This window comes from Perognathus longimembris, chromosome 20 (assembly GCF_023159225.1).
Source record: "Perognathus longimembris pacificus isolate PPM17 chromosome 20, ASM2315922v1, whole genome shotgun sequence".
Taxonomy (NCBI): Eukaryota; Metazoa; Chordata; class Mammalia; order Rodentia; family Heteromyidae; genus Perognathus; species Perognathus longimembris.
In genome coordinates, this window is record NC_063180.1 from 28,308,621 (window position 1) to 28,324,948 (window position 16,328).

Below are 16,328 nucleotides of genomic sequence, written 5' to 3' on the forward strand. Positions count from 1 at the left end.
ATTCTCTTTTCAAATAAAACTCATTTATGAGATAATTGGAAACAAATGAATATGTTTGTAGTTAGGTCATTATACCAATGACAATGTCTTGACTTAATCATAATGTGGTTACTATATAAGATGGAACTCTGACGTGTTTAGCAGAAGAGTATAGTGCCTTCAATTATTCTGAATCAGAAAAAAATGCAGTGCAGATACATACAGAGAGGAGAGATAAGAAAATGCAACAAAATGTTAATATTTGGAGTTGAAGGAATTGTTATTTCTACTATTTTTATGACTCTATTATAAGATTAAAAATGTTTCAACTGTTTAAAATACAAAAATTTGAAAAAACCATTCCAAAAAATAATTTAAAAACCCACTGATTTCCCACCTCCCCCACCTTGTTAAAACTTAGTAATATTCATTTAATTTTCTTACATGTCTTTTAATGACAATAGTTTTCCGTTGCTTCCAGCTTTGAGCAGTTATGAATAAAACTGCTATAAACATTTGTGTGTAGTTTTTGTGCAGAGGAGATCTCACACTCCTTTGGACCAGTGCCATATTGAGCATCATATGCTAGAGATATGTTTAGTTTGTTCCAAGCTGCCCAGCTGCCTTACAAGGGGCCACACTGCTTCTCATACTACTTCGGTTCTCAGAACCAATCAGTGTAGAACACCTGGTTTCTCCATATCACTCTGCATTTTCTTTAGCATTTTAGATTTTGGGCATTCTAAGAGTTGTACAGTAGTGACTTGTTTCTGAATTTGACAATATAAAAGGCCCAGCCCATTGGATCGTCTCTCTTGGCCTACAGCCACACTGGCTGTGACCATGGTTTTGCCACTAGGAGGTAGTATGTCAAACTCATTACTGGTGTCAATGATCATCTTTAACTGTGACTACTTGAAGACACTTCTTACAACAATCTAGAAGTAAAGTGCTATTACAGTATTCTATGGCTTTTTGGTTGTGAAGCTTGGAGTCGGGAGTAGGTTTAGAGTCATTCATATCACATTGGCAGAATTGTTATCTTCTTTGCATGCATAACTGAGACAAAAAGTGTTTTGATAATCTTTCTAGTAAGATCAGGAAAGTTTAGCATGAAGACCTGCAGGACTGCAAGACATTCTTGTGAGAAATGCCACATCAAGCTGGGTGCTGATGGATCATGCCTATAATCCTAGCTACTTAGGAGGCTGAGATGTGAGGATCACGGTTCAAAGCCAGCCTAGGCAACAAAGTCTATGACACTCTCATCTCCAGTTAACTACCAGAAAACCAGAAGTGGAACTGTGGCTCAAGTGGTAGAGCTTTGAGCTGAATTGCTCAGGGGCAGTGCCCAAGGCCCAAAGTTCAAGCTCCAAGACATATATATATATATATATATATATATATACATATACATATATATAGACATATATTATATACATATATATTATATTTTGTTTCTATGTCTGTCTTCTTGTGGATTGTGGATTGAACGTAGGGCCTAGGGCAAGCTAAGCAAGCATGGTACCACTGAGATATTTCTGTAGGCCAGTCTTCCATACCTGATCGTCTAGAGGCTATGGTCACAAATTCTGAGTTTAAAAAGGATTCTAAGCAACTGTGAATGCAATCAAGTTTTAGAAAAGAAGTAACTAACCTATACATTGGAATGAAGATGATAATAATCTACACGTAAGTAAATCTAAAAGAGCTCTCCCAATAATATGAATTTAAATGTTAAGTATTAAAGAAGTATCTTGTGAGAGTTAATTTGCAAATCAAACTGTTGACTGTCTTTTTAGAAATATGTATTATCTCAGACAAGGTCTGGGCCTCAGGCCTTTTTCCAGAGACTCAAAATGGAAATAATAATAATAATAAAAGTCAACATACAAAAGAAATGTCTGTATACATTAATCAAGAAAACAAATAAACAATATGTATGTGTAAGCTCAAGGTAGACTGGTAAATTACATAAGCAAGATATTCTCTGTGTTTCCCCCCTGCCATATTGCCCAAATTGTTATACAAATTCAATGCATTCCTATCAAAATCCCAGCTACATGGGGCTGGGGATATAGCCTAGTAGTAAGAGTGCTTGCCTCGTATACATGAGGCCCTCGGTTCAATTCCCCAGCACCACATATACAGAAAATGGCCAGAAGGGGCACTGTGGCTCAAGTGGCAGAGTGCTAGCCTTGAGCAAAAAGAAGCCAGGGACAGTGCTCAGGTCCTGAGTCCAAGCCCCAGGACTGGCCAAAAAAAAAAAAAAAAAAAAATCCCAGCTACATTCTTCACTGAAATAGAGAAAGCAATCCATAAATCCATATGGAACAGCAAAAGACCTAGAATAGCCAAAGCAATTCAAGGCAAAAAAAAGCAATGCAGGAGGTATCACAATACCAGACTTCAAGCTCTACTATAGAGCCATCATAACAAAAACAGCCTGGTATTGGTATAAAAACAGACCTGAAGACCAATGGATTAGAAGTGAAGATCCAGAAATAAAACCACACTCTTACAGTCTGCTGATATTCCACAAAGGAGCTAAAGACCTACAATGGAATAAACAGAGCTTCTTCAACTACTGGTGCTGGGCAGCCATATGCAGAAAACTCAAGGTGGATCCTAGCCTATCACCATGCACCAAGATCAACTCAAAATGGATCAAGGACCTCAACATCAGACCTGAATCCTTGAAACTACTGAAGGACAGAGTAGGAAAGACGCTAGAACTTATAAGCACAGGAAGGAACTTCCTGAATAGAGTCCCAGGGGCACAACAGTTAGGGGAGAGACTCAACAAATGGATTACTGCAAAATAAAAAGGTTCTGCACAGCTAAGGACATAACCACCAAAATAGAAAGACAGCCAACCATATGGGAAAGGATCTTTACCAGCACAGCAACAGACAAAGGCCTAATATCTGTCATCTACAGAGAACTCAAAAAACTAAGCCCCTCCAAGCCCAGTAAACCAATTAGGAAATGGGCAAAGGGGCTAAAGAGAGACTTCACAAGAGAAGAGATAAAAATGGCAAAGAAACATATGAGGAAATGTTCAACATCCCTGGCAGTAAAGGAAATGCAAATAAAAACAACCCTGAGATACCACCTGACTCTAGTTAGAATGGCCTATACTCTGAACTCAGGCAACAACAAATGCTGGAGGGGGTGCGGGGAAAGAGGAACCCTTCTCCATTGTTGGTGGGAGTGCAAATTAGTACAACCACTTTGGAGAACAGTATGCAGGTTTTTCAAAAAGCTCAACATAGACCTACTCTATGACCCAGCCATACCACTCCTAGGCATCTATCCTGAACAACAGGTCCCAAGATATCAAAAAGACATCTGCACTTCCATGTTTATCGCTGCACAACTCACAATAGCCAAAATATGGAAACAATCCAGATGCCCCTCCACAGATGAATGGATCCAAAAAATATGGTACCTATACACAATGGAATATTACATAGCGATCAGAAATGATGAAATATTGGTATTCGCAGGGAAATGGTCAGAACTTGAACAAATAATGTTGAGCGAGACAACAAAGGGGCATGATCTCCTTGATAGATGACTGTTAAGGTGGGGGAAGGGTGAGATAGTAGAGACCAGGTCTGTGAAACCAAAAACTTCTTGTCAAATGGTATTTCCCACAGGTGTAGGTCAGCGACCCTACACTATGTATCCAAAACCAACAACTACTCAAAATATAAAGGTCAAAAATAGACCTCTCAGTGGATCACATAGCTCAAAAGCTATGTATGTACAATCATATAAGACTATTGTTGATATATTGTCTACTGTCAATATTACATTTAAAGCCCTAGGCGAATTTTCTTTGGCGTAGGCCACGTGGCTACTGTATATGTTCTTGGTACACTGTGTATTATATATATATATATATATTATATATATATATGTCTACCTGACCTAGGGAAGGGAAAGTAAAACAGGGTGTAAGATATCACAAGAAATGTACACACTGCCCTACTTTGTAACTGTACCCCTGTGCACAACACCTTGTCAAAAATTTTTGCTAAATTAATGAAGTATAAAAAAAGGCATGGTGCCTTGAAATTCATAGGGATGACTATGATCTATATCAGCACTTCAGGAAGGGAATGGAAGAGAATGACAAATTTTCACTAAAGCACTGTCAGCATATGTATTACGGGATAGATTCTACTACATATTTTTAAATTATAAATACAATAAGCTTTTGCTTTCTAAAACCAAAGTAAAGATGTTTAACTTAAATTTCCTATGGTAATTTTTCATATAGTAGATATATTTGAATATCTACTATACTTACAGAGTACATAAACACTACCAGGGAACAATAAAGAATGACATATTCAGTAGCAGGTCAGGAAATCATTGTTCATGTTAACAGTTTAATGCTATAATTTTGAAGACAGAAAGCTTTTCAATACCAAAAAAAGATTATCAGGCTTTATGTTACAAACTCAGATCTTTTAGGAATTCTCTGTGTACCTGTTGTCCTTATGACCAAAGTTATACAAGTATCCAAAGGTAAAGCTATGTTACCGGTGGGGAATAAAGAACAAGAGCAGTTATAACCTTGTAACTGAAGACATCCCTGGATATACCATACCTTAAAGGTAATGCAATCCAGATTCTTGACATCTTCATAACCTGTTGGCACTCTGATGCCACAGGTCGATTCTCTGAGGAACTCTCATGCGTACAAATGTCTTTCTGACTAAGATGCTTTCTATTTACATTTTTCTTCTTTGAAAAATAAAGTTCATACACTTGACGGTCTCACTTCTGTAGTCCAAGCATTCGGGATAGATGCACTAACAGCAGGCATTATGAAACCAGCGGTACTTGGATGCTCCCATGGACTCACAGGATATTTTACACTGAGGTATGGACATGCGGTCATCAAACTAGACCACGGTAAACGGGTGCTCTTTGTCACCGGGATAAGGGGCCTTGAACATTATTTTTTGGAACAGACACATTTGGGTGATGAGGCTGGTTCACAGTTTCTAAAATAGAAACCAGGTTCTCATGTTCTGAAAGTTCTTCTGCACTAGGGAAGGAAACAATGTTCCAATTCAACTGGGTGTGTCCATCTGTGAGAGCCCAGAAGAGAGAGGGGATAGGCTCATACAGTTCTTCTACTGTGCTCTTGAAGTGGGAGGAGTGTCACTTTACTTCTGAGGATGACACATACCAACACAACCCCAGCACTTGTCCCAAAGTGCCCCAAGACACAGCGTACACTCTTTAGAGCAGGAACAATTTCCTTGTCCAGGCCCGCCCTGGCATAGCTCCTGAATGAGACATTTGCTCACATCACTAGCACAGAGTGCTTTGTAACAGCTCTGTGATACAGGGAACCACATCAGATATGTCAGCAGGGCTAGAGGAAGCCCAACACACTGTGACTCCATGACTCTTCCAAGAAGCTGATCCTATTTCCCTCCAGGAAGTGCTTCAGTGACCTTCCTGCAAAGAGTTGCCTCCTGCCGGCCCCACAGGGGGCGATGCAGAGTTGGGGTTTTGCTTTTGTTTCTTTTGTGGTTTTTTTTTCTTTTTTGGTTTTTGGGGTTTTTTTTGTGTTTTTTTGTGGTTTTTGTTTTTTTTTTTTTTGTTTTTGTGTTTTTTGTTTTTGTAACATTCTAATAGGCAAGGCTGCCATACTTCACTTAAAATAGGATTGTGGATGAAGGATTGAGAGGGTTTCAGAATTGGAGGTGAATGTAGGGGGGGTGTGGCCTGGGCCACTGTAGGTTTGTGGTGATTAGCCCTGGTTCAGCCAGACCAAGATGATAGTACAGGTTTTGGCCCTTTCTCTACGTGGGAGGCAGATGGAAGCGCACTCTATGCTCCTTCTTTGTCCTCTGGGGAAAGGTCTTTTGGATTGGCTGGGAGCCGCCACTGCAAGGGAAGGCAGTGTTGTGGGAATGGTGGCACTAGAGAGGTTCTTGGAGTGCAAGCCCCAAGCACAGTCCAAGCTCCCACTCCCCAGTACCCTGCTAGCACGCGGCTCCAGTCCAGTCTCTTGGCAATCACTGCTTTCCTTAATCTGACCCCTTCTCAGGGATGGATCCCAGAGACTTTGTAGGGGAAGAAAGTGAGGCCCAGAGAGCTGAACCTCTAAGCCCAGCAACAGGGCTGCTGTTAGCTGGGCGAACTCAGCCCCAGGCTTTGGGGCCAGAGGGTTGCCCAGCCCCCCCCCCATCTACCCTGGTCCCTGACTGCCAGGGCCCATCCACTTACTTCTTCCCAGACTTGTCAACACTTGAGTGCTTCTTGCTTGGACAGCCAGTCGGCCTGCAGGGCTCCAGGGCACAGGACAGCTCATAGCTAAGACAAATGAGCCGGTGAGGAGACCAAGTGCTGTGTACAGCTCCCTGCCAGAATTGGCCTGGGCTTGGAGCTTGGTGGCCCACCTGCCATTAGGCCCTCCAGAGTGTCAGTCCCATCCCCCTCACCCAGGTAACACAACTCTGTCCCTCTGGACTCTGTCCTAGGCACGGCCCCTCTCCGTGCCTCAGAGAGTGGCAACCTACCTGGCATCCTTGCTGAGCCGCTCCAGGCCCCTGAACCACTCAGTAAAATGGTGGTCGACTTGAATATTATAAAAGCGACAACTGTGTTGCAGCTCTTTCATCTGCTCGAGGATCTCGTTTTCCTGGCCATGGACAGCACAAGGGCAGTGACAGGGCTGGACTGGCCAGGGCTGGGCTAGGCTGTCTTGGGAGGGACCCAGTTTTTCTGACTGCTCTGGAAACCCAACTTCCACTGAGCCTCCAAAGGCTGCTGGGGACCTCACAGCCATGTCCTCACACTCCATCCTGCCAGCGGGGAATCTCCTGGGTGCCACCTCACAACCCACCCTCCCTGGGGTAGGACTTCTCTATCCTGCCATTGTCTGAAGGAAGAAAGAGCAGAGGGGCAGGCCTGACTCCACCACCCTGCTGGCCCCCACCAGCCCTGTTCTCTCTGGGCAGATACCTTGATCACCTTGATCAATTTCTTCACTTTCCTTCTCGCCACCTACAAGGCAGAGGGCATTGCAGTTAGAATGGGGCCCTTCTGCACTTAGGGCCTCTGAGCAGGGCCTCCTCTAGCCACGGGATCCCATGTGCATGCACAGAAAGAGGACCAACTCACAGAGGGCAGGGCTGGGGACCCAGCATGCAGTCAGGTGCAGACAGTGTGAGGACTGACCCTTCTGAGCTAGGAGGAACATTGTGGCTTCAGGGGAAAAGGCCTGGCTTGGGCCACAGGTTGTTTGTCTTAGGAAATCTGCTTCCAGGTGGGGCCCCAGATCCTCCCTTATGGGACTTGAAGTCCCAGCTGGGCTCTGTGTCCACAGCACAGGGGTCAGGCGGCTGTGGGCGGCACCTGCTCCCAGAGGCATTGCACTCAGCTCAGTGGATGGCCTTGAGGCCACCAGCAGTGCCAGAGCTCAGGACGCCAGCTCCAAGCGGCCAGCTAGGTCCTGGCTACTCACATCCTTGATGTTCTCGTAGTCCACCTGAATCAGGATAAAGTCTTTCAGAATGATTCTCAGATAGGGAATGATGCCGTTGCTCATCGCCTGTAGGATTGGCAGAGTGATGGTCAGCGCCCAGGGCCCACCCCTCCCCAATCCCAGCAGACTTCTCAGACAGCCTGCATCTGCACAGGGCCTCCCACAGCACAGGGTCCTGGAGAACCTGTGAGCCCTCTGTCCACAGCCCCTCCCTGCTGCTTGCAACTCCAAACAGTACAGGTCCAGCTCTAGGCTGTTTTGGGCAGAGCCCAAAGGGTAGTAGCCCACCTTTGCCAACCAGCCTCCCTCTAAACTCTGCCAAGCCCTGGCTTTGCTGGCTCTGCTTCCTCCTTCCCATCTGACAGCTCACTGATCAGGGCTCCAATCTCCCACAGTGTGATCCTCCCTTCTGCTTGCCGCCCTCGGGCGTGAGCTCCAAGGCTAACAGAGCTAGTTAAGGCTAGCATTTTCTCAGTGAGGCATCCTGGCCGAGGTCTCAGTCACTCACCATCTTTTGAGACTCCCTCGAACATCGTTTGAGCAGCTTCTTCTTGGCAGCCAACATGAAGGCCTCCTGCCAGGATCAAGCATGTTGTGAGTGAGGGCTCTGTCTTGTGCACCCTCCTAGTGCCAGTGTGTTACTCGTGCTATGCATTTGGCTGCTGTGCAGGGCCAAACCTTTAATGGCCAAGCTGACCAATTCTAGCTCAGGCTTGGCCCCAGCATTCAATGCTGGGCATCTCTCCTGGACACCGGGCCTCCTCTACTTGCTTCCTCAACTGCACAGTGCGCCTCCTGGCACTGAAGACTAGACAGGGTCCTCTGCTGCCAGCCTCCAATGGGTGCTGACCTGCCTGGCATGGGGGGGTCAGTGCCTCCTCAGAACTCTACAGGGTTCACTGCTTTCTCCTTTGGGGGGCAGCACACAAGCCAACCTGGGTGGTTAGCCTTGGGAGCTGTGTAGCCCTTCCTATTTTCCAGTAGAAAACTGAAGGATACAGAAGGCTGTTGGGCTGTCCTGTGGCCTCAAGGCCTGTAGGGAAGGGGTCCATGAGCTTCTGAGTAGAGTCCACTCAGCTAGCATTTCTCTGTGGGTCAGGGTCCTCCCAGGAGGTGGGCACAAAGGGAGAATGCCATGGTGTTCCAGAATCCTTCCTGACCCCAAGGTCCTGGCTCTCCTCGGCTGAGTAGGATGGGGTTCCTGAATCCTGCAATATCTTCCCCTGGCTCCACAGCCCAGGCCCATGTGCTATGGCAAGAAGCTCTCTCTACCTGTGTGCAGCTGGGACAGGAGCATCCCGGGGCCTACTTGTGCACCTGAGCATGTCCAGCATGGGAGGAGATGTGCCTTCTGCTGCTCTTGAATGGGAAGAGCTCCGGAAAGTCAGGAAAGAAGGACCAGGACTTGGTTCCTTTCTCACCTTTATCTTTGGGGGCTTGTTTTCCTAATGTGTTTTCATTGCCACTGTGAGACTTCAGGGTCTGGGTGTTCTTTGAAGGTTGAAGCTCCTAGTGGCTGGGCTACCACCTGAGCCACAGCTCCATTTCCCGTTTTGGGGGGGTCACCTTCCAGTTTTCCTTGCCACGCTAGCTTGGAACAGCAATCCTCCCATATCCTCTTGTCAGAGTTGGAGTTAGGTTGAGAGGCAAGAGTTAGCAGTGCTTGGCCAGCCCTGTTTGTCAAGGCCTTGGGCTGTGCACAGCCTCTGCTGTGGGCTGGGAATTTCTCAGCTGGGATCTGAGCATGAGCAGCATCAGCTCTGTGGATACATTGAGAGCCCCACAGCGCCTCTGCTGGCACAAGGCTGCTCTGGGTGTTTGCACTCCAACCGAGGGGTCCCTTATGCATTTGACCAAGAGGCACCCCTGAAATGCCCCTAGCAGAGCAGGCCTCTTCTGAACAATGTGTCAAAACAATAAGGGGCAGGAGTCATTGGAGGCATCCTGCATGCAAGCCAGCCTAATATGGGGAAAGGCAGCCATGTTTCTGGGGCCTATAGCACATGCGGCAACATGTGGGTGGGTAGAAGCAGTCCCCAGTCCAGGAGATTCTCTGCTTCCCTGGACCACCGTGTGTTACCCTTCTATCTCCCAACCAGAAAGGCCTCCTAGGACTCCAGGGCTCTTGACCTGCATGAGTGCCTATCAGTCATCTCCTCCCTTGCCTTTCCCCCCAAGAGAAGCGCAATCATGTGGCCACACCCCTTCAGCATGAGTGCCCTCTCCACCTCTGCCCTCTGCCTTCCCCTCCTCATAGCATACCTTCAGTAGCAGCTCTCTACTCTTAAAGTAGTTGTTTTCAGGAGAGGTGATCTCGGCCAGCTTTTGGAATGTGAGCAAGTCCTTCCTGCAGGAGGGACAGAGTGAAGGTGACAGTTGGGAAGGTGTGGGAGGGGGGAGTTGGACTCCATTTTGTATGGGCAGCAGGAATCCCACAGGGCAGCACAAGAGTGTCCAAAACCTTTTCCTGAGTGCCCGGACCCGTGTGCCATGAGCAGTTTCTTGTTCCTGGCAGAAAGCTGTGCTATCCCACTTCCACTAGTCAGTGCTGCTTTCATTTCAACAAGACACAGATGTGTGGCCGCCACAGAAAACCTGATAACCATGTGTCTGTGTGTCACTGGATTTACACGAGTCTGTGTGTGTGTGTGTGTGTGTGTGTGCCTGTATTCAGTGGCCGAGCCTGCCAAGGACTGCCTAAGCTGTGCCAAGGCAGCAAGTGTGCCATTCACATTTCATGGCCTGGACTTTGGGACCCCAGCTCAGGGAAGTTGCTCTCTACCATGCTTACCCTCAGGGCATTTCCTGGTTGAATAGCAACCTACCTGGAGACCAGTTGCCACGACCTGTGCAGACGCCAGATGGCTCTGCTCTGCAAGGCAGACATGATGGCGTGCAGTGAGGAGAAGTTCCTCAGGACATAGCAACCCTGGGGAGGAAGATTGTGTGAGCTTTCCCTGGCACTGCCGCCACCGCTTACCCTGGACAAGAGAGGGATGCTTGGAGTGGCAGGGCTTGGAGGGAGCTAGGGCCACCCAGGCAGCTTTTGGGGTCCCACAGTACAGGCTGAGGAGCAGGACAGGGGGAAGAGCCAGCCAGGGGTGACCTGGGACTGGCTGGCTCTGCCAAGCATGGGCCTAGCAAGGTGGGACTGTGCTCCACACAGCACCTGAGCACAATTCCAAGAAGCATAGGAAAGAGAGATGGGAAAGGACAGCGAGAGGCCAGAGGCCACACAGTCCATCCCCTACCTCAGCCACCTGGATCCAAAATTCCAGCAGACCGGCCCTGACTGAGGCGCTCATGCTGAGGTCCCCAAGACAGAGGGTTGTAACCAAGGACACGACGTTGTTAAAGTGTATCAAGATGGCCCGGATGCTGGGGGCCAGGTGCGGCTTGCCCGTGTTGTACCTTCGAGACCAGTTGTAGAGCAGGCACTGGATGGGCTCCGCCTTCTCAAAAAGCTCCTGTAGAGGAAGGCCAGGGTCACCAGGCTCTGTCACACAGCACAGTGCCCAGGCCAAGGCCTGGGATCCCTGTCCCCATACATACACACACACACACACACACACACACACACACACACACACATACACGGCTATGGAACACAGAGGAGGAAGGAGGACACTCCAGCCTCTGGGAGTCTCTGGATCTGCTGTGCTCAACTCCCAGCACACCAAGCCCCACAGGGACTCCAAGGGAACTAAGGTGGGAAGGAGAGAGTTGTTTTTGCCCAAGTGCGCTTAGTCCTCCCAAATGCCTTCCTGTCCCCAGCAAAAACTTCTTTCACCCAAGCCTGGCCAGCACATGTCTGTGTCCAGGAACACTGGCATAGGTCCTACCAAAGAACTAGCACCCTTTCCTGTCCCTGGCCTTGGCTCCCATCAGGTCCATATCAGGTGCCTGCCGAGGGAGTAAGGAGACCCCCAGCTCCTGGTACTTTAGGCTGAGCTCTATCCTGTCTGCCTGTCTTTCTATTCCACCAGTTGATTCCACACATTTCCTGGCAGGGGAGCAGGGCTCACCTCTTTAGGGATTGCACTTAAACAAATGGTCCTAGACAGACAGGTGCCAGGTGTGCTGGGGCTGGGGCAAGAATCCTTGGACTCCAGGGAAAGGAAGCTCAGGCCTGGGCAGCAGAGGGCACAGGAAACCCAACCCCCCACATGAAGCTCTGCCCAGCCACTCACCACATCCATCCTGGTGAGCTGCTCTGACATCAGGTGGGGAACTGTAATCAGGGCAGGAGGCACCTCCTGGCCGCGCCCAGTCTCTCTGCCCACCACAGGACGATGGCAAGATTCTTGGGCAGGAACTGCTGCCCAATCCAGATCCGAATGGCCAGAAGCGGAGGGAGCCTGCTCCTTCACCATGGCCAGGCAGTTATGGGACTCCTGCTGAGGTCTCCAGGCAGCTGTACTGTCCTGAGCCAGCACTGGAGCACAGGCATCGCCTGCTGCTGTTGAAAGCAGGCCCAACACCGGAGTCGAGCTTCTCAGGCATTCCCTCTCATCCCCGGAGGCTGCTGTGTCCTCACGCCTGAGATCTGAAACCATGGTGGAATCTGGCCCCATCCGAACACTCCATGATGGTGTGTGGGAAATTGGGGCTCCTACGAGGAGGAGCACAACATATAGTGCTGCTCCAACACACAATGCCAGAACTGGTGTTTGCACCAGAGACACCATCGCAGCCAGGGGCAGAGACACGTCCAGCTCTGCACTGGGGGCTGCGTCTCTGACACTGAATCCTGGAGCTGAGCTAGATCGTGGCTTCGGGGCAGGCCTGGAGGCTGGAGCTCCATCTACACTGTTCACCTGAGCCACGGTGGCCGATGGCTCCAAGTCTGCATGACATGCTATACCTCTGACCACAGCAAGAACCATGGCCGGTACTCCAACCAGAAAGAGCACCACAGCTGGTGCTCCAAGAAGGTAGAACAACAGACCTAAGGTGAGAAGCACCTCCAGTTCTGCACTGGAGACTGGTTCTTTGAGATTGAGACGAGGAGACAAGGGAAAACTGGGCTCCTTGTCAGTGCTACTTTCCATAGCTCCCTGAGCACTGTGCACCAGAGCCAAGCTGGTAGGTGACTCTGATTTGGCACAAGAATTGAGTGCTCTGAAAGCATGGAGTAGCAGCATGAGTACTCCCACAGCTGAGAGCACCTGATCGGGTCCTCTGGAGAGAAGCAGCACCAGGGCCAGGATCAGGAACACTGGCAGCTCAGCACTAAAGGCCGGCTGGCTGCAAGGGAGCATGCGAGCCCAGCTGGCACACGGCTCCCTGTTGGCAGCACTCCATGCTGGAGCTCCATCAGCACCGGGGCCCCGAGCCATGGGGGAAGCTGGCTCCGATGGGACACAAGAGCCTACAGCTCTCATGGCACAGAGCAGCAGAGTTAGTACTACTAATCCAGAGAGTAGCCCAACTGTAGCTCCCAGGACAAAGAACAACAGAGAGAAGGACAGAAGCAGCTCCAACTCAGGACTGAAGGTTGAAGAACTATCGCCTCGAAGGGGAGCCAAGGTGGATGCTGGCTCTGTCTCAGCGATGGCCTCTGCTGCAGGCTGGGCCCCAAGCACAGGCGACAAGCTGGAGCAGGGCTGCATCTCCCCAGCGCCCACTGTTGCTTCTCCTACACTCAACCCAGGAGCCCCGGAGCAGGAGGGCTCCAGCTCAGCACTGGCCGCCGCTGGTCCCTGGCCACTAAGCTCCGAAGCCCAAGTGGGGGATGATGACGTTTCCCCGCGGGCTGCTCCTGCCCCTTCAGGCCGTGGCAGCAGAGCCGGCGTGGCCCGTGGCTCTTCATCCACACACGCTTTTTGGGCTCCCAGAGGCCTGCAAGCCGGATTCAAGGCTGAAGGGGCCTCCGTTTGGGCAGCAGTTGGTGCTCCACCCAGTGTGCTGGGGGCCACCTTTAGACATGGAGCGCAATCCAGCTGGGGAGTCGGGGTCACAGCCACCAGTGGGGCTGCTGCCGGAGCTGCAGGAGGACACAAGACCATCTCCACGACTGCTTTGTGGCCCAGTCTTTGAGGAGTCCCACAATACCCTGCTCCCTAGGTTGCCCTGAACCATCCACCCTGCCCAACCCCCGGCTCTGACGCACGCTCCGCACCCATGGCCTTGCCTTGGATGGATTCCTGGATCCCCAACTGCGCCAGGAGATGGGAGACACCGTGCTCCAGCTCGGAGCCACACATATGGAGCCGCAGGTGAACCAAGAGGCTCTGGAGGCACGGATGCTGGGCAGCTTCTAAGAAATCTTGGGGGCGATGGTCCAGCCAGGTGTTTATGAGGCCCGAGATGGCACTGGAGGCACATGGGTGGCAAGGAGAGACTCAAGAAAGGCCAGCACCTCCCGTGGTCTTCTTTATCCCCAGAAGTTGTTCAAATTCCTGGCAGAGACCAGTATTTGCCAACACGAGCACCTTTGAGCTGTGCCACCAGTGCCAAGCCATCCCAGGCCAGGCCTGCAGACAAGCTGCAAGGAGCGCTGCAAGACCCATAGCTGGGAACAGCTCTGTCCTCTTCTGCAAGTTGCACCACCTTCTTGCTCTCTCCCCTGGGCCTCTACACGCTAGACTCCAAGAAGTCTTGCTGTCTTGCCTGGCACGCACAGGGTTCTCGCACACCTCCTTGGAAACTCCTCTGCCTCCTTCCCCAGCAATCCACATTGGCTGTCTACACACTCCACACCTTCTACTTGCTGATGTGCCTCAGGGTGGCGCTGAGCTGTCATCCAGACTCCAAACAGCGTGTCCAGGGACTTGTCCAAGGACATATGTCCCTTGACCTAAGCTGGACCTTAAGGAGCGCTGGGCAAGCCTGGATGACATGGGCTGTGCTGAGGATGGATTCTCACAGGGCTCTGTGCTGAGCCTCAGACTCCACTGGTATTCTATACTAGTACCCAGCTCCTAGAGTCTTCCTCCTCCCACAGATGGAGCCCGCAACCCAAGTCTCTGGTGACAAGTACAAGAGTAGAGGGCTCCTCGGTTAGCCAAGCCTCACCCTGCAAAACACACACACACACACACACACACACACACACACACACACACTTGTCAGCACTGTGGAGGCATGGGCCTTCCCTGGCAATCAAATTCCACTCACTAGCAGAGCTGGTCCCGAGGAATGACCTCCTGGCTGCAGTGGGGAAGGGCAGCCGGCTGTCCTGAGGAGCCCATGGGGGCATCAAAAGTCCTGAACCTGTGGAGGAATTTAAGCATCACTGGCCAGCCCAGGACAGCTGGCACATCCTGCTCTTTTCCCATCTCTTAGCTCATTGCCTGCATCACGGCCCTACTATTCGAGCTACTTGCTATCTCTGCCCTGCATGAGGACAAGCAGCTCCTGCCCTGATCAACTGACGAGTCCAGGTGTCTTGCCTCTGTCCTAGACCTGCCTGCTCTGTCTACATCTGGGTTGACACCCTTCACCCAGCAAGCATCGCTTTCCTTCTTGCTAATGAGAGACACTGCTTGGAGGGAGGCCTCAAACAAACAGAGTCAAAGGGAAGAGCCCACAGTCCCACAAGGGACAATGGAAGCTGCCAGCCAGGCCTGGCCTCTCCAAGGACTTCCCTGCTCGATTCCCCAGGAAAAGACAACTGCCAGAGAGTGAGTTTCTAGGCACACTCATTCCCAAGGCTCCCATTGCAGCTGAGGAACCCCATCCCATTCCAGTTGGCACTCACCTTTGGAAAAGTAGATCCAGGACCTCCTGGGTGTCCTGAAACATCCTGTAGGTGTCTAAGAAATTGTAGATAAAGATGGAGTCCTGGATCAACTGGGCAAGCACCAAGCGCTCTACATGCTCCTCCGGTGTGCCTGCCTTGAAGAACTCGGACCCGCAGGCCACCTCCATGCCTGGGGCCAAGCCATCTTCATTCTAGAGGACGACCATGGAGGGACAGGTCAAGTGTGACCAGAAGACGCATCACCACTCACTTGACTCAGGTACCTGAAGAGAAAAGACCCCACACAAAAGAAACACACACACACACACACACACACACACACACACACACGGCAGGAGAGCCTATTAAGGAGCCTGATGAGTCTGCCCAACAGTTTCCGGCCCTTCACTGCCCCATGTCACCTGTGTTGTTCTCCGGAACAATCTCTGGAAGCGACGGCAGAGGCCAGGGCGCAGCCAGCATGGACAGACGCGCGCCAAGCAGCCTCTCCTCCTTTCATTCAGGCCTGAGCCTCGACGAATTTGCCAACAACAACCAAACATTTTGCGATAGTCACTATCCATACAAGTGCACGGTCTGTGGCTTGTATGGACTGTGGCTGCCCGGAAGCACCAAGGCTCTAGATTCTCTGAGCCATTGTGAGGTCATCGCTCCACAGCTCATCAGTTGAGCCTTTCTGACCTCACCTCTGCAGAGTGCCCTCCCTGTTCATGCCTTGGATGGGTCTAGCCCAGACCCCCACTGGTCAGGATGACCCCACCTGCAGCTCAGTGTCCCAACCTAGCCCGTGGCAGTGGTGTCCACCTTCAGGGAGATCGATCCTTGTGGTGTCCTCAACACACTGTCTCTCCCCACCCAGATGGGAAACTACACGTGACATTGTATTTCTCAGAGGCTCCAAGGCCACTCGGCCCTGATCCCTAGGGATCCCATTCCAGCTACTTCTTGCCAGAACATCAGATGTTGGGGCTCCTAAGTCCCCATCTCACCAAGAACAGAAAATGGCCCACGTCACTCAGGCTCTCCCTAGGCAGGGAACAATTTCATGGTGAGCCAGCACACAAAACTAAATGCGTGGTGCTGGGAAGATGGCCTAGTGGTAAAGTGTTTGCCCCATATACATGA

General features: G+C 50.5%; 1 pseudogene; it reads right to left on the reverse strand.

Annotated features, from left to right (window-relative positions):
• Positions 1-4,724: 4,724 nt before the first annotated feature.
• Positions 4,725-5,513, reverse strand: LOC125368182 (annotated as a pseudogene).
• Between the last annotated feature and the right edge of the window lie 10,815 nt (positions 5,514-16,328).